Source organism: Hippopotamus amphibius, chromosome 7 (assembly GCF_030028045.1).
Source record: "Hippopotamus amphibius kiboko isolate mHipAmp2 chromosome 7, mHipAmp2.hap2, whole genome shotgun sequence".
NCBI lineage: Eukaryota > Metazoa > Chordata > Mammalia > Artiodactyla > Hippopotamidae > Hippopotamus > Hippopotamus amphibius.
The window spans coordinates 32,524,232-32,540,661 of NC_080192.1; positions in this window are offsets into that span (position 1 = coordinate 32,524,232).

Consider the following 16,430-nt stretch of genomic DNA (forward strand, 5'->3'; position numbering starts at 1 on the left):
CATATACCCAGAGAAAACCATAATCCAAAATGAAACATGTACCATAACATTCATTGCAGCACTGTTTACAATAGCCAGGACATGGAAGCAACCTAGATGCCCATCAATGGATGAATGGATAAAGAAGATGTGGCACATATACAGAATGGAATATTACTCAGCCATAAATGGGAATGAAATCGAGCTATATGTAATGAGGTGGATTGACCTAGAGACTGTCATACAGAGCAAAGTAAGCCAGAAAGAGAAAAACAAATACCGTACGCTAACTCATATATATGGAATCTATAAAAATGGTACTGATGAACCCAATGAGAGGTTTACATGGGGTTGGGGGGTGGGAGGGTAAAGGGGAATCTGGGACAAATTGAGAGAGTAGCATAGACATATATACACTACCAACTGTAAAATAGATAGCTAGTGGGAAGCTGCTGTATAACAAAGGGAGATAAACTCGATGATGGGTGATGCCTTAGAGGGCCAGGACAGGGAGGGTGGGAGGGAGTCATGGGAGGGAGGGGATATGGGGATATATGTATAAATACAGCTGATTCACTTTGGTGTACCTCAAAAACTGACAGAACAGTGTAAAGCAATTATATTCCAATAAAGAGCTAAAAAGAAAAGAAAGAAAAAAATGTTTTATTAAACTACTAAAGTAACAGAGAGCTTCGTAATAAAGAGATCTTTCCTGATAGAAATCTAAGAGTTTATGTGTAGAGAGAGAAGCATGTGTGAACCATGAACCTAGTTCATAACTGGGGGCAGGAAGAGTTGATATATTTTAAATGATTAGAAATGTCCATTCTGCTTGAAAAACAGCACTTTGAATGTGAGCTATGAAATTTGTGTATTAAACATGATTTTCAACAGTTTATTGCTTTGAGACTAACAAACAATGGGAAGCATTTCTGAAATACAGATATAGATACAGATATATGTAGATCTCTTTCTCTCTCATTCTATGATATCGGACATGATTGTTTTTATGTCTGTTACCCTTTAGTTTATGCTCTGAGACATGCTGTGACTTTTATCTTTCATTTTTCTCTAGTATCTAAGGAAAGATGTCTTGGTGCAGAACAGAGTCCATCCAATAATTGCTCATATCATAAATGAATATTATTTTGTTCCTTCTTAATTAAATTTATGTTGCCATATATTCATCTTTTAGCAGTTACTTCTTCAGTTGTTTCTAAACTTAGAGGTGTATTTCCTCACCAAATTTGTAACATTAATTTTCTTTCTTTCATTTTTGGGTATGCTATTTAAATTTGTTACTCCATTTCTAATTATTTTGTTGTAGGAGTAAAGTGAAGCTCTCATTCTTTTTCATAATTGGTAGTATGAAAGGATGATGTTATACTTCCAAAATCATGTTTCTGACCCATTCCTCCTATCACAGTAAAGTAAAGCAAAAGATGAAGATAAGGGTGAAATGTTAAAGCTACAGTTTCCTTAATCACATCTTGCTTTTGCCTTTCTCTGGCTCTTTAGATTTGTAGTTTGTAACTTACTGTTTACTTAAATTTTAGCAGTAAGGATCTTTAATTAGTAGAAAAAAAATCTTTGAAATTCTAAAGGGATCAAATAGAAAAATCATTTAGGAGAATGAAACACCATTCTGGTGGAGGAATATTTACTTGAATAAAAAGGAGATATGAGCAAATGTATTAGTGGATTTGTTTTAAGGATCTGAGCTTTAGGAATTTGCTTTAGGTAACGTGACCAAGAAGTCTATGACTCAAAGAGGGGCACTGTTGAAAGTGAAATGTGTTGTAACTTTTAACCTGGGTACTTTCTATCCAGGAAACTGAAATACTTGGTTACTCTTTCTTTAGGGGATGGCCTTGACCTTGCAAGCTTTAAAGGAAGTCGTTTGTTCTCAATATACAGCACAATGCCTGTGGAATAGAAAGTACTTAAACATTTGTTGAAAAAAATTAATGTATGTTGCCACAGGAGTCAGAAATTCTGCACGTATCCAAAAGAAATGAAAGCAAGTACTCAAACAGATATTTATATACCCACGATCATAGTATCATTATTCACAATAGTCGAAAGGTGGGAGCAACCCAGGTTTTATGGACTGAAAGCTTGACTCCTCCCCAGATGTCATATGTTAAAGTCTTAACCCGCTGTGTGACTGCATTTGGGGTTGAGTCCTCTAAGGAAGGTAATTAAGGTTAATAGAGGTCATAAGTATAAGGCCCTAATTCAATAAGATTAGTAGGTACATAGGTAGGTAGATAGATAAACAGAGAACTTCTCTCTCTCTCTCTCCCTGTTTCCCTATGCATGACTTGAGGAAAGGCCATGGGAGGTATATCAAGAAGGTAGCCATCTATAAGCCAAGAAGAGAGCTCTCATCAGAAACTGAATGGGTGAGCACCTTGATCTCAGACTTCTATCTTATAGAACTGTGAAAAAAACAAATTTCTGTTGCTTAAGGCACTTAGTCTAAGGTATCTATTTATGGCAGCCCAAAGAGACTAGTACAGATTTTGGGTCCATGAAGTACAGTGATGTTTTAACAAATATCTTAAAAAGTGGAGGTGGCTCGGAACAGGCTGATGGGTTGAGAACAGAAGAGTTTTGAGATGCCTGCTAGAAAAAGCCTAGATTACCTTGAAGGGACTATTCACAGAAATATGGACACTAAAGATAATTCTGTTCAGGGCTTAGGAAAAAAGAAAAAAAGAGGAGCGCCATAGAGAAAGCTCCTATAATTTTAGAGAATACATATATCATCATGAAGAGAATACTGGTAGAAATGTGAAAATTAAGGGCCATTTTGTTGAGGTTTCAGATGGAAATGAGGAATAGGTTACTGCAAACTGGCGGAAAGGTGATCGTTGATATAAAGTGGCAGTGAACTTGACTGAGTTGTGTTTTAATGTTGTATAGAAGGTATTAAAACTTGCAGAAAAGGAGGTTGGTATTCAGCTACGACTATTTCTAAGCAAAGTGTTATAGATGCAACTTGGTTTCTTGTAGCTTATAGAAAAAAAGTGAGAAGAGAAAAATAAATTGAAAGAATTACTGGTCAAAAAGAACCAGAACAAAAAGACTTGAAAATTTCTTAACCTATCCAAGTTATAAAAAATGAGAAAGTGTGTTATGAAGAGAACATTAGGGGTGTGGCTGAACAACCATTTGATAAGGAGATTTGTATGAGTGTGAACTGGAAGTTTAATCAGCTGTGTCAGCAGAAGCCAGGAATAGAGATGGGATTATACCAGCAGAAACACTGTTAGCTGGGAATAAAGAAAACAGAGAGAATGAGACAGAATGAAGGACCTTGCTAACATACTTTATCCTTCAGAAAAAGGAAAGAACTACCCCGAAGGTGATTCAGTGACCTTTACTGCCACTACAGGTCCAGGGAGCAAGCTTGCTTTATTCTCAGTTTCAGAGGGCAGGGCCCTTGAAGACAGTTTAGTAAGAGGGGCCGTCCTGAAGAGTGCTGAGGGATACTGCTGCTGCCTCTGTGGGCCTGGAGGGCAGAGCATGGAATCAAAAAATTATTCTCCAGCTATAAAATCAAATGGCTCTTAATCAAATAAATTTTAATGGACCTTAATCCTAAAAGCAGTAAGTAATCCATTTGAAGGACTGTAATCTGATTAGCTAGATAGGTGAAGATTCCCTCCGCTATAAGAAGGGCAGGAGGGAATTGAGGGGAAATATTCTTTTCTGACTGAGCAATGTACTCAGTCCCTGGATTGCTGAGAAAAATGAACAGACTGTCTTCATGGAAAAAAGGTTTTCTTCAAAAAAAAAACAAATGGAATTTTATCTTGCTAGGTTTTGGACTTGCATGGGATCCCTTTCTTCCTTAACTGCTATACATTCAAAGATTTTTATGACCCGTCTCTCTAGTCTTATTGTCGGTAAATATAAATCACATGTTCGTGCCTAATGTCCATAAGACAGGGAGAGGCAAGCAGGTCATGTGCCTGGAAAAAGAAGAAATAGACATATTGGAGAAAGGCACTAATGACTAACAACAGGATTGGAAAGAAAGGAGATAAACTCCTGAGATCATCTATCATATTTCACAGATCAACTCTATCAATCCATCATATTTAAATGAATGATTAATATTCATGATCTTACATATGAAGAAATAAAGTTTCTACAAGGTTATATAATTGAAAAGATCACAATAAAAGCAGTGGCAATTTATTAAGTACTGTCAAGTAACTTCTCAACTCTATCCACTCAGCTCATTATGCACTTTTCCCAACTCCAAATAATTATAATCTCTTTACAGACTAACACATAACCTCTGAACCATGTTCATTACCATCATGGTATATCCCCTCTGCATTTTCAAAATATGCATTTATGTAACTTTGTGGCATAAAACCATGTAGTGGCTTACTGATATTTTAGGACTGAGACCAATACCCTGCATGGACTGCACTTTGCCTTCTAAACTTCATGTTCTGTAACTTACTTTTCCCATTCCCTGATCTTCTTTTAGTTTCTTCAATATGTCATATTCTCATAACAGAGTATTTACATGTGAGGTTCATACTCTCAGCAGACTTTTTCTCCCCCTTTCTTTGCTCACTTAATTTCTTTCTCATCCTTCAGACTTCATGTCAAGGGTTGCTTTCAAAGGCATCTTATCTGAACCTCTCCCCAGGCTAGATTAGATTCCATTATGTATCTACATAGATTTATTTGTTTTGTACTTTTCCCTTCATTATGTTCTTATTTGATTAATATCTCTCTCACATGCTAGAGAGTAAACTATGGGGCTAGGAATGTTTACTAATTATATACAGTCTGTAAGATGTTGTTTAACATATAATAGAAACTCAATAATCTAGTGTTGAATGAATAACAGAGCCAGAAAAGGAAAATATATTTCAGTGTTTATTGTTATGCTCTGTCTGGTGCAGAATATTGCCCCAAAATAATAAAAAGGAGAGTAAGTGGGAATCTAAAAAGTAAAACATTTTATCAATTCCATATTAAATTTTGGAATAAAATATCACATTTTCATTATTTCACAATCTTATTTTAGTCTGTTATCATATATCACTGCTATACAATCTATAAAAACAAGATCCATTCCAAGTTACATAACAATGTTTATGTAATAGCATGATTTCCAGGGGCATTCAAATGTAATTTCTTGGATAACAGAATCCTTATATTTCCTGAGGTATTTTTTAACTATTAACTGATTATTTTATATTTGTGATGTACTTGAAAAGAATTGTAATTGAAATTACCTATTTTCTAGATAAAATCATAGTACATTCTTGAGATACATCATAGACTGTTCATAAATGGTTTTATCACTCAAAGTAACTCTGTCTGGTGCAGAATACTGCCCCAGAATAATAAAAATGAGAGTAAGTGGGAATCTAAGCCTCAGTAGGATAGGAAAACAGAATTGAGAGGAGTTTAAGTTGTACTATCCTTTTTGTCATTATAAACTATTTGGCATGCCACTCCCTCACTTGCATTTCCAATGCCTCATTAGCACAGACAAAATGAAGCTTTAGGTTTGTTTTTGATGTCAAGGAAACCCTGCAGGACAAAGCAGAGTGATACTGGGTTTACAAGTTTTTTTTTCCCAAAAAAATAGACTATTACAACACCATTCACTTGTTTTCTATCAAAACAAATTTGTTTTGATATAAACTGATGTAAAAAATATATATAGTGTCGACCAGTAAGAAAAGAGCTCTGTGATTTTCAAATCGAGTAACAAACTATGTGACCTATTTGAAAAACGTGTCATTTCTATAATGAGTTTACGTCAGCTCAAGATGTCAGATGGGTAGCTCTAGGGAGTGAAATACTGTTTGTCCACCTACTTTGCATCCTATTTTTGATCTTTAAAAACAGACAGAAGTGATGCATGTGCATTGTGATTCTGTGGCTTTGCTATCTCTGACACCTTTCCTCATACGCACTTCTCAATAATAGAAGGATATCAGAAAAGAAAACTTGTTTTCATCATAAGCAACATCATTACCTCTGCAAATGCTACAGGGAAAATAATTTTAAAAATAAAAAATCTGGACCTCTCACACAAAGCCCTTATTTCCCAGACGTTCACATTTTCTTCTGCTTTGCCTAGAGATAACAGATGGCTAGATAGTGATTTGGGATGCTAATTAGGCTGCTGTGTTTTTCAGCTAACCTTAGGTAGACACAGTCCTTTGAGGGCTGATTACCACTATGCCATTTAAAAATGCTAGCAGATAACCATTAAACACCCTTTCATAATGAACTTTTTATAAACAATAAAATCATGATTAACTCTAACAAAAAAAAAGACCTATATCAGCAAGACAGTAATGAAATGCACTGTGGCATTATAGGAGTGATTTCAAGTTTTAACTGAGATCTAGAACTAATAGGTACAAAAAAATAAAAGCTAGTATGTAGTATTTTTATGTGATTCATTAAACTCTCTATAATATGGTGACACAAAGGGAACTCCAGTGGCAGTAGACAGATTCTCCAGGGGCAGAGTTAAGAGATGGGAAAATTAAGTCTAACTCAGTCATCTTGAATAAAACATTAAAAGCTGGAGGGAAAGAACATGCACATCTTTGGTAGGATGTGTTAGGAAAGAACTAGGATTAGATTCATAAAAAGGTAATGATATTCTATACAAAGGAACATTTATATCCAATTGGAGTATGCAAGTTTTTAATGTACCACCAGAATTGTAAATGATATTTACATCAATATTTATTATATAGCAACTTAAGCTTCTTAGTTGATAAAAAATTTTCATGTTATATATAGAAAACAATTCAAAAATTGTTACATGTTGAAATGTAATCTTTTCCAGAGCCCAAAACAATATTTTTTAACAAACATGAACACATTTTTTCAGTAGTTGAGATGAAATTATTTAAAATTTAAGTTTGAACTCAGATCTGAAATAATATTTACCTATGCAGAGTTGTTGCAAATCTGACACTGAATGTAAGCCTAATATCTGAATCACTGCTGAATTTAGTAGTAGTATTAAATAACATCACATCTGCCATATAATGTACTTATCTGTCCAGAAGCAAGATCAGAGTAAAGAAGTTAAAAGCAAACTTTCTGGAATTAAAATCCCTCATTCAAATTCTGTTTCTACTATTTGTCATCCTTGTGAAATTGCTCAAATTGCATAACCCACTTTAACTTCACTGTCCTCCAGGGACTTAACTCTATATGGCTTCTGTGAAAACTAAATAAGACAAATCACATTAAATATTTAACATGCAGCCTAGAACATGGTAAACACTCTATAGGCGATGCTAGGTATTATTATTATCATCATTGCCTTCGGAAGGACGTGAAAGGTAAAGCTATGTGTAAGTGTAATATGTATTTTAATAGCAAACACAGATTAGAAAAATAATTTTTTCTAGGAATTTTATAAAAATCCCTCCTATGATTGGTGTATTTCTGTGCATGTGTTGGTGTTGTTCAATGAGAATCAAAAAGAATTAGAAAAATTTAAATATATATTAGCTGAATTTGGATTAGGAAAAATCTTTCTTTCTTCCCAGTGTACTGTGAAAGCAGTAGAGTTGCATTGGACATATTGAGCTGTGTTTCCAATATATGGAAAATTTCCATGGTCAGATGTGTTTTAAATTATATTTCCCATTTGTGTTAATATGCTCTCTCTTCTAAGATTTGTATTTCTATATCAAACACAGTTTGAGCAATACCCACTGAAGTGCAAACCTATGGAATCTAAAAGAGTCAATAAATAGCTTGCCAGTTTATAGCTTTGGAATAAATTTATTAAAATGAGAAAATCAGGGATTCAGTTCTGCATTAGCACCAGTATTCTGTCTGTGGAGTCTAAAAGAGAATTTGCCTTCCAGTGTGTCATCTTTTACATGTCAATATATAAATTGTATATATGTATGCATACATATATATTAAGTATGTTAATGTTTCCTATTTTAAATTAAATTAGTGTATGCTAACACAGAATTTCATTATTTCAAGTAAAATTTCACATATCTCATTTTATTTTCCATAGGATTATTACTTGTGTTCTAAGATTATTTATTTGAGAAATTCTACCCTATTTTACAGATTAGATTTCTCTGAGAAGTACAGATTCATTTTTGAGATAATTAAAGCTCAGAGGAGCTCAATGACTCGTCCAAAGAAACACAGTAAATTAGTGGCAGACCAACAATTACAGTCCAAATAGTTTTAGTTCCACTGCAATGAACTTTCTACAGCTTGTTGTTTGTTTTGTGTGTGTGTGTGTGTGTGTGTGTGTTCTCACGAGGATGTATTTCAAGTCTCCTTAACTGGTGTACATTTGTCATACTATTCTTATGCTATAAAATCATATTCATGAAATACCTCAAAGCTTGAGAAAATTGCTCACCTTTTCATGTCATTTGTTTACTCTCTATGCGCCATCCACTGTTCTTGATATTTTTCAGCTATTTGGAAATTTTAACCAAAACAAAACTCACAAGAAATTTACTAATTTACTTCTCTTAAAAAAGAGAGAAATTTAAAAATAGGCTCAGACTGATATTCAGTCCAGTCCAGGATTCTGAATTTGACAGTAACACCAAGAAACAATTGAAGAGTATGGTGTTTTTTATGAAAATGTCCAAAGCTCTTTAACGTCAACTTTTCTATGAAATTAGCATAATATAAATATATCTTTTCTCTGCAGCTTTGTGTTATGACTGTATTTATAACAATAATTATGAAATGCTTATAAATAAGTGGCTGCTTACTTTGGCTTCCAGTCATCAATTTAAAAATTCACCCTGCCAGTTAGTTAGGTCCTGAGGTTTGGTGAATATGACAATAAGACTCAGTCTCTGACTTTCAAGAACTTAAATCTAGTGCAGTTGAGGAGATTTAGACATATTTTTAGACATATTTTTGTGATGCAATGATTTAGGAAAATTAACGAGGCATGTAGTAAATTTGGCAGCAGGAACACTAACAAGTAGACTGCTCTACCAGACAAGATATCAGGATTCAAACTACAGTTGTGGTAGTGCAATGGAAAAAGAAGAATCATATTAAGGGTCATTTTAGATAAATTTTAATGTCTCATTAATGTTTAGTGAAGCCTTGTTTGTTTCTTGTTTGTCTGTTCCCTGAGAGGGACATATATTCTAGTTTTTTCCCCTACATTACCAAAAAATAACATTTAGACATGAAGGGAAGAAAAATTGGAAGAAAAATTGGAAAAATAATTGGTGGATTTCCAATTGCTTTGTCTTTTATTTTTAATTTTTCTTATTTTGAAAATTCCAGACTTACATTAAAATTACAGTGATAGTATAGAGAACTCATATGTCCCAAGTATTTTCCAAGTTTACTCTTTATATTATCACCTTACTCCTTACATACATTTATATTATCATTTTACTCCTTAGATACACACATACACACACAAACACATGTACAGACACACAGACTTTTTTTTGAGAACTTTTTGAGAGTGAATTATAGATATGGTGTCCCTTTCCCCGTAAATACTTCTCTGTGTGCTTCCTTGAAACTAGGACAATATCAGCACAGGGAACTCTACGTAATAGCCTATATGGGAAAAGAATCTAAAAAAGAACAAAAGAAAATAAAAAAGAATGGATATAACTGACTCACTTCTCTGTACACTGGAAACTAATACAATATTGTAAATCAACTTTATTCCAATAAAAATTTAAAACAAACAAACAAAAAACTAGGATGATAATCTACTTAATCACTGTACAATTATCAAAATTTCTCATTTGTTTCAATGTTTCCAATTTAGTCCTCAACCACTCAATATTCATTCTCAGGATAAACTCTGTTTTTCCTCATCTTTTCTGTGCTTACCCATTTATTTATCATTTCATACATTTGGATTTCCATATATAAACTTCTACCTAACTTCCAATGAATGATACCTGGCCCTAAGTAGAACTATGACCACACCTAACACATTTCACAGAAAAATCCTCCCTGACAAATGGAGACTCTGAGCTCTCCATCCAAGACTGTGAAATGGAACCAATAGCCATCTGACCAGAAATGATGCTTCAGCCTCTGTGGGGCTCATTCACCTTAGGGAGGAACATCTTTCCCGCAACAGTGTCCATGAAGAGGAACTATGCTAAAGCCTGTGCCCTTGAGCATTAAAAAGGGAAGTAAGGATGATGATTTACTCAATGCAAGTCCAACCTCTGCCATAGGAAAAAGTTTCTGGCAAAAGAGAGCATGGTAAAGTTACTCTATTTTTATTCTCTCTCTCTTTCCACACATCCCCCCCCCCCACCTTGAGAGTTTTTTTCATAATAAAACCAAAAGAAAATATTGCAAACGCAAACAGGAATGCTCCCTTAAAGAAAGCTCCTTTAAAAATGCGAGTACAGAATATAATTATTTACATATTTATACAGCACATGTTCTCAATAATCTGTAACATGAATAATTGTACTTTAAACATGTATCTTATGTGAACATATTCTTCAATAGCAGAATATATCTTTCTCTATTTAAACATGATGTAAATATTCACATATTTATACAGGATATATTCTAAACACTGTGTAGCTTGAATAATTATACATTAAGCATGTACTTTACATAAGTGTTTTCTACTGGTAAAACACCTTTCCTAAATAAAAATGACCTTTCTCATAAAATTATATGTGAGTTTTTAGTTGTTTTTAAGGTAGGGAGAGAGTACCTATGGAACTGGCTATAGTCAGAAATCAGTGCATGTATTATGTCTGTTGTGCTAAGTGTCTCAGTCTATTAATTTGATTCTAGTGTCTGACTTGTTGGAATACCTTAGAAACTGGTCTTCTCACTCCCAATTTGTATGCCATTAATTGGTAGTTACATTTCGTTGCAAGAAATAAAATAAAGATCTCAAGTGTGATGCTGCTTTAGATGTTCCTATTGTTTGAGTTCACAAAACTTTAATTTCACCAATTTATGACTGGGTTGTATAACCAAGTCGATAGGGAAAAATATCTCTTTTCTTATCTATTCTCTACATAGAGAAGTAAAATATTTCATATAATTTTACTTTAAAAATACCTCATGTATATGGTGTTGAAAGTGTTCAGTATCTTGACTGTGATGGTGGATACAAGAACCTACGCACGTGATAAAATTGCACAGAACATAGAAACACACACAGACACACAGCAAAATGACTACAAGTAAAACAGAGTACATCTGAATAGACCAGAGTATGTATCGGTATCAATATCTTGGTTGTGATATTACACCAAATGATTGCAAAATGTTACTATTCAGAGAAACTGAGCAAAGTGTATAACAAATCTCCTTGTACTATTTCTTACAACTGCATGAAAATATAAAATTATTCCAACAAAATTTTCAATTAAAAAAAGAAAACTTCATGTTACTGTTAAACAATTTTGTTCCTGTTGAATATAACTAAGAAAAATTTTTGACATCACATAAATATTTATTCTGTGTCATTTTGAAGTTCATCTCAAGGAATTTTATTAAATGTAGTTTGCAGTGAAACTTTAGGCAAATGAATATCATAAAGTATTTATATTCAATAACTGGTTATTTAAAATAGGACACTATTATTTATTTTATTTTGGGACAAAGTAAAAATGGTTATTTGCCTTTAGCATGGAAGGAATTTATGATGTTGCTAATTGGGCTTGTTTTGGGAGAAAGATAGACATTTTCTTTCATGTGTTTTAGTCTCAGTTCTCTTGCTTTTTCCCCCTGTTTACTTCCCAGGTTCTATACCTGCATTCCAGTTCATTCTCCACAGCACATCTAGAGTAGTCTTTTTTAAAAAATGCAAACTCTTCCACTCCTACTCTGTGCCAAATTTATCAGCGAGTCTTATGGCAAGAAGCAGATCTGACATGTAGGTAAGAAAGTTTAAGTTTTAGGGTCCCTCAAATGCTTATTTTTATGTTTTTAATTTTCTGTTCTTTTCTAAAGAGGGCAAAATATGATTATACTTTGTCTCATGAAGCTGGGAGTCAATGTTGTCTGTCATTTTAATTTCTAGGTTATTTCTCCCATCTTTTTATTTTTTGTCTACTGCTAGTGGTACCCTCCCAAACCCTCATTTTCTTTTTGCCTGGATTACATCACCAGCCAAATTATCTTGTCTTCCTGTGCCAAATAGGCTAAACCTCCCTCAAATTTGTAGTCTAAACCTGCAGTCTTATTTGCAGCCATTTCCTATTCCCCTTCCTTAAAATTGGAGAAGCCCCCTCCTCTCTAAAGGTAATGACTTGGATCCTCCCACTTTCTCCTCTCCCTCAATTTACTCATTTATCATCCATGTGTTCAAATTTCCCTTCAATTTAAAATTTCTGCATGCATATTTAAACTTATTCCAGTTTGTTTCTTCTCAAACACTGTAGCAGCAATACAACTATGAAGGACAAACAAAAAGTCCTTGGAATTCCTGTCCTTCCTTCATGAAGAACCCAGCTACTGTTCATGTCATAGACTTTTCCAAGCTAAACTTGGAACAATTGATATTTCTTAGTTCTCACATCTCCCCCTAATTCTCTGAAATTCAAGATTATTAATAGTCTTCTTTATGCTACCTGCAATGGCTTTTCATCAATCCTAGTTTACGTTTGCCAGGTGTCATGTGGCATGACTGATTTCTCCTTCAAATATTCTTCCCTAGGCTTCCGCAACTCAGCAGAATCCTGGTTTCCTCCTACTGCCTGAGTGGTCCTTCGGATTCCTAGTTAATTGTTCATCACTGAAATGTTCCCATGCCATGCTTATTATTACTTTTTTTTTTAACAGACTTTGTTTTTAGAGCAGTTTTAGGTTTGCAGCAATACTGGGAGGAAGATAAAAGAGATTTTTCACGTACTCTCTCTCCCTGCATGGCCAGAGCCTCCCCTGTCATCAACATCCTCCACCAGAGTGCCGCGTTTGTTACAACCAATGAACCTGCATGGACACATCATTATTCTACAATGTCCATAGATTACACTAGAGTTCACTCTTGGCTCATACATTCTATGAGTTTGGCCATATTTATAATGACATGTATCCACCATCATAGCATTATACCTAATGTTTTCACTGCCCCCCAAATCTTGTCTGCTCTGCCTGCTCATGCCCTCCCTCCTCCCTAACCTCTGGCAACCACTGACCTTTTTTACTGTCTTCATAGTTTTGTCTTTTACAGAATGTCATATAGGTGGAATCATACAGTATGCAGCCTTTTCAGATGTTTCTTTCACTTAGCAATGTGGATTTAGGGATTTTCCATGTCTTTTTATGGCTTTTTTAGTGCTGCAAAATATTCCATTGTCTAGCTATATCACGATTTATTAATCCATTCAACTGCTGAAGGACATCTTGGTTGCTTACAAGTTTTGGAAATTATGAGCAAAGTTGCTATAAACATTTGTGTGCAGGTTTCTGCGTGGACATGTTTTCAAATCCTTTGAGTAAATGCCAAGGAGCGCAACTCCTGGATCACATAGTAAGAGTATTTTTAATTTTGTAAGAAACTACCAAACTGTCTTTCAATGTCTCTATACCATTTTACATTTTTACCAGCAAATGAATGAGAGTTCCTGTTGCTCCTCATCCTTTTCAGCATTTGGTGTTGCCAGTGTTCTGGATTTTAGCCATCCTAATAGGTGTGTAGTCATATCTCAATGTTTTAATTTGTATTTCTCTGATGACATATGATGTGGATCTTTTTATATGCTTATTTGCCATCTGTATATCTTCTTTGGTAAAGAGTGTGTTAAGGTCTTTGGTCCATTTTTTAATGCAGTTTTTGTGCTCTTAGTGTTGAGTTTTAAGTGTTCTTTGTATAGTTTAGAAAATAGTACCTTATCAGATATGTCTTTGGCAAATATTTTCTCCTCTTTGTGGCTTGTCTTCTAATTCTCTTGATATCATCTTTTCAGAGCATAAGTTTTTAATTTTAGTGAAGTCCAACCTACTAATTCTTTCTTTCCTGGATGGTGGCTTTAGTGTTGTATCTAAAAGGTAATTGCCAAACTCAAAGTCATCTGGGTTTTCTGTTATGTTATCTTCTAGAAGTTTTATAGTTTTGCATTTTACATTCATGTCAGTGATACTTTTGGGATTTTTTTTTTTTGAAGAGTATAAGGTTTGTGTCTAGATTCTTTTGTGTGTGTGTGTGTGTGTGTGTGTGTGTGTGTGTGTGTATGAATGCCAATTGTTCCAGTACCATTTGTTGAAAAAACTACCTTTGTTCCCTTGTATTTCTCTTGCTCCTTTGTCAAAGATCAGCTGATTATATTCGTGTTGGTCTATTTCTAGGTTCTGTATTTTGTCCCACTGATCAAACTATCCATTCTTTCACCAATACCACACTATCTTGATTACAGTAGCTTACTGTAGCTTACTCTACACAAACTACTTAACATACTATTCACCCTCATGATATCAAAAAACATCCATATGCTTATTTATTTATTCAGCTAGTGTATGTTGAACACCTACCTTGTAAGAGGTACTGTGTTTGGTAGTGGAAATACAATTTGGAAAAAAAAAAAGTGATGTATTCATTAACCTTAATCAAATAATTATATGAGTGAATTGCTAAATACAATCTGTAATCATTGTCATATAGGAAAAGTACACTAGACTCAGTGAATATAGAAAATTTAGAATTCATATGGGAAGGGTTTTTTGGGGCAACATATATTTGAGATAAGCAAAACCAGGAATTTACTTATTAAAAGGAAGATAGAATATTGCAGGCAGTGATGGCAGCAGAATAAATGTCCTGAAGCAGTATATAGAGCTTTTAATATTTTGGCCATCTATCATAAATTGCAGACTCTTGTAATAGCCCTTTAATTTATTTATGGAGTATTACCTCTCCTCCTCTGTAAGGTGTTAGCAGTGCTGTTGAGCAAGTTTTCCTGCTGCCCCTTGCTAGGGAATATATATGTAATCCAAGTTAGGCCAGTCATATGTTCTCTTCTTGAAATGTGAATTTTGAACAGAATTTTTAAAATATGAAGATAAAATTGGAGCTCATTCATTCTTGTATGGACACTGACATGAAACTGTTGATTATTCTCTATAGATTCCAAAGAATCACTTTTGTCTGTTCTGCACCTGTTTCCATGGCCTTTTTGTCAGTTTTGTAAGCTCTCCCATATAATTCCTGATAATTGATTTTTCTGCTAAAGGTAGCTCAATTCAGTTTCAATTCTTTACATTGGAAAATCCCTAGTAATATCTATCTATAGACATATATATATAGACGTAGATATCTATATCTAGGTAGATATATAAATAAAGGAACATGGAATTTTTGAATGAAAAATTGGCCATAGTATGTGAAATGAAAGAAAGGAGGAGTGAAACAAGATAAAATTAGGGCATAGAAAGGACAGGTAATACCCATTTTCAGTCCAGTTTAAGAATTCTTTATCCTAAGATTATAGGGATACCATTATTTTAAAATGTTTAAGCAGAAGAGCTACATGATCAGATTCATATTTTAAAAACATAGCTCTAGATTCAGTTAGGAAAATATAATATGAAGAGAAAGAGTAAACATAAGATCATTTAGGAAACTCTCACTTTATAATAAAACAAAGGCTGAGAAGGAAAAAGCAGATGGATTTCATAAGTATTTAGATGGTAAAGCTGTCAGATCATTCTCTCATGGTAGCAGGAAGGAGAGGCGAGTATGTAGGAGGTTCCTTGGGTTTCATGAAACCCCTAAATGTCAGAGATGGCTTTCAGGAAAGAATTCCTTAAGTCTGGCTTACAGAACTGGATGTCTAGAAATGTGATTTGTAAAGAAACAAGGAATGATGGGTGATAATTAGATTTAGGTAAAAGCATATTTTGGGTTAGGTGTTTAATTTACTAACTTATTAGTGATTTTGAGACATAAAAGAAGAGATCACCAGAAGGCATTGACTATTTGTACCCGAGGCCTAGGAAATAGTTTTAAGGGTCACCTCCAGCCTAGACTTTTCTGAGTCCCAGATCCATGTAGCCGACTTCTTATTTGGCATCTCCAATTGGAGGCCTCCAATGCACCTCAAACTCTAAGAGTTAAAAAAAATGAACTGTGTCTGCACCCCGCTCAAAAAGCATGCTCTGTTCCTCTTTCATTATTGCTTATCTCACTGAAATTTATTACTATTCACTTAGTTGCCAAGCTTAGTAACCTAGGGATTATAATTATTTGTTCTTTCTTCTACAGTTCTCATTTCAAAAACAATCAACAGGATCTCTCTGCATTGAAAATTGCTCTCAAATTGTTTGATTTTTATATCCTTATGTCATATCATAATTCTTTGCATTTATTGTGCAATTGTGAACATTAAACTTTGCATTTTATCTAGAAGTTGAATACGTTCCAGAGAGTGATATGTGTGCTCCTTTTAATGTCAGTCATTATTCTCTCTGGTTTTACTATTGTTATT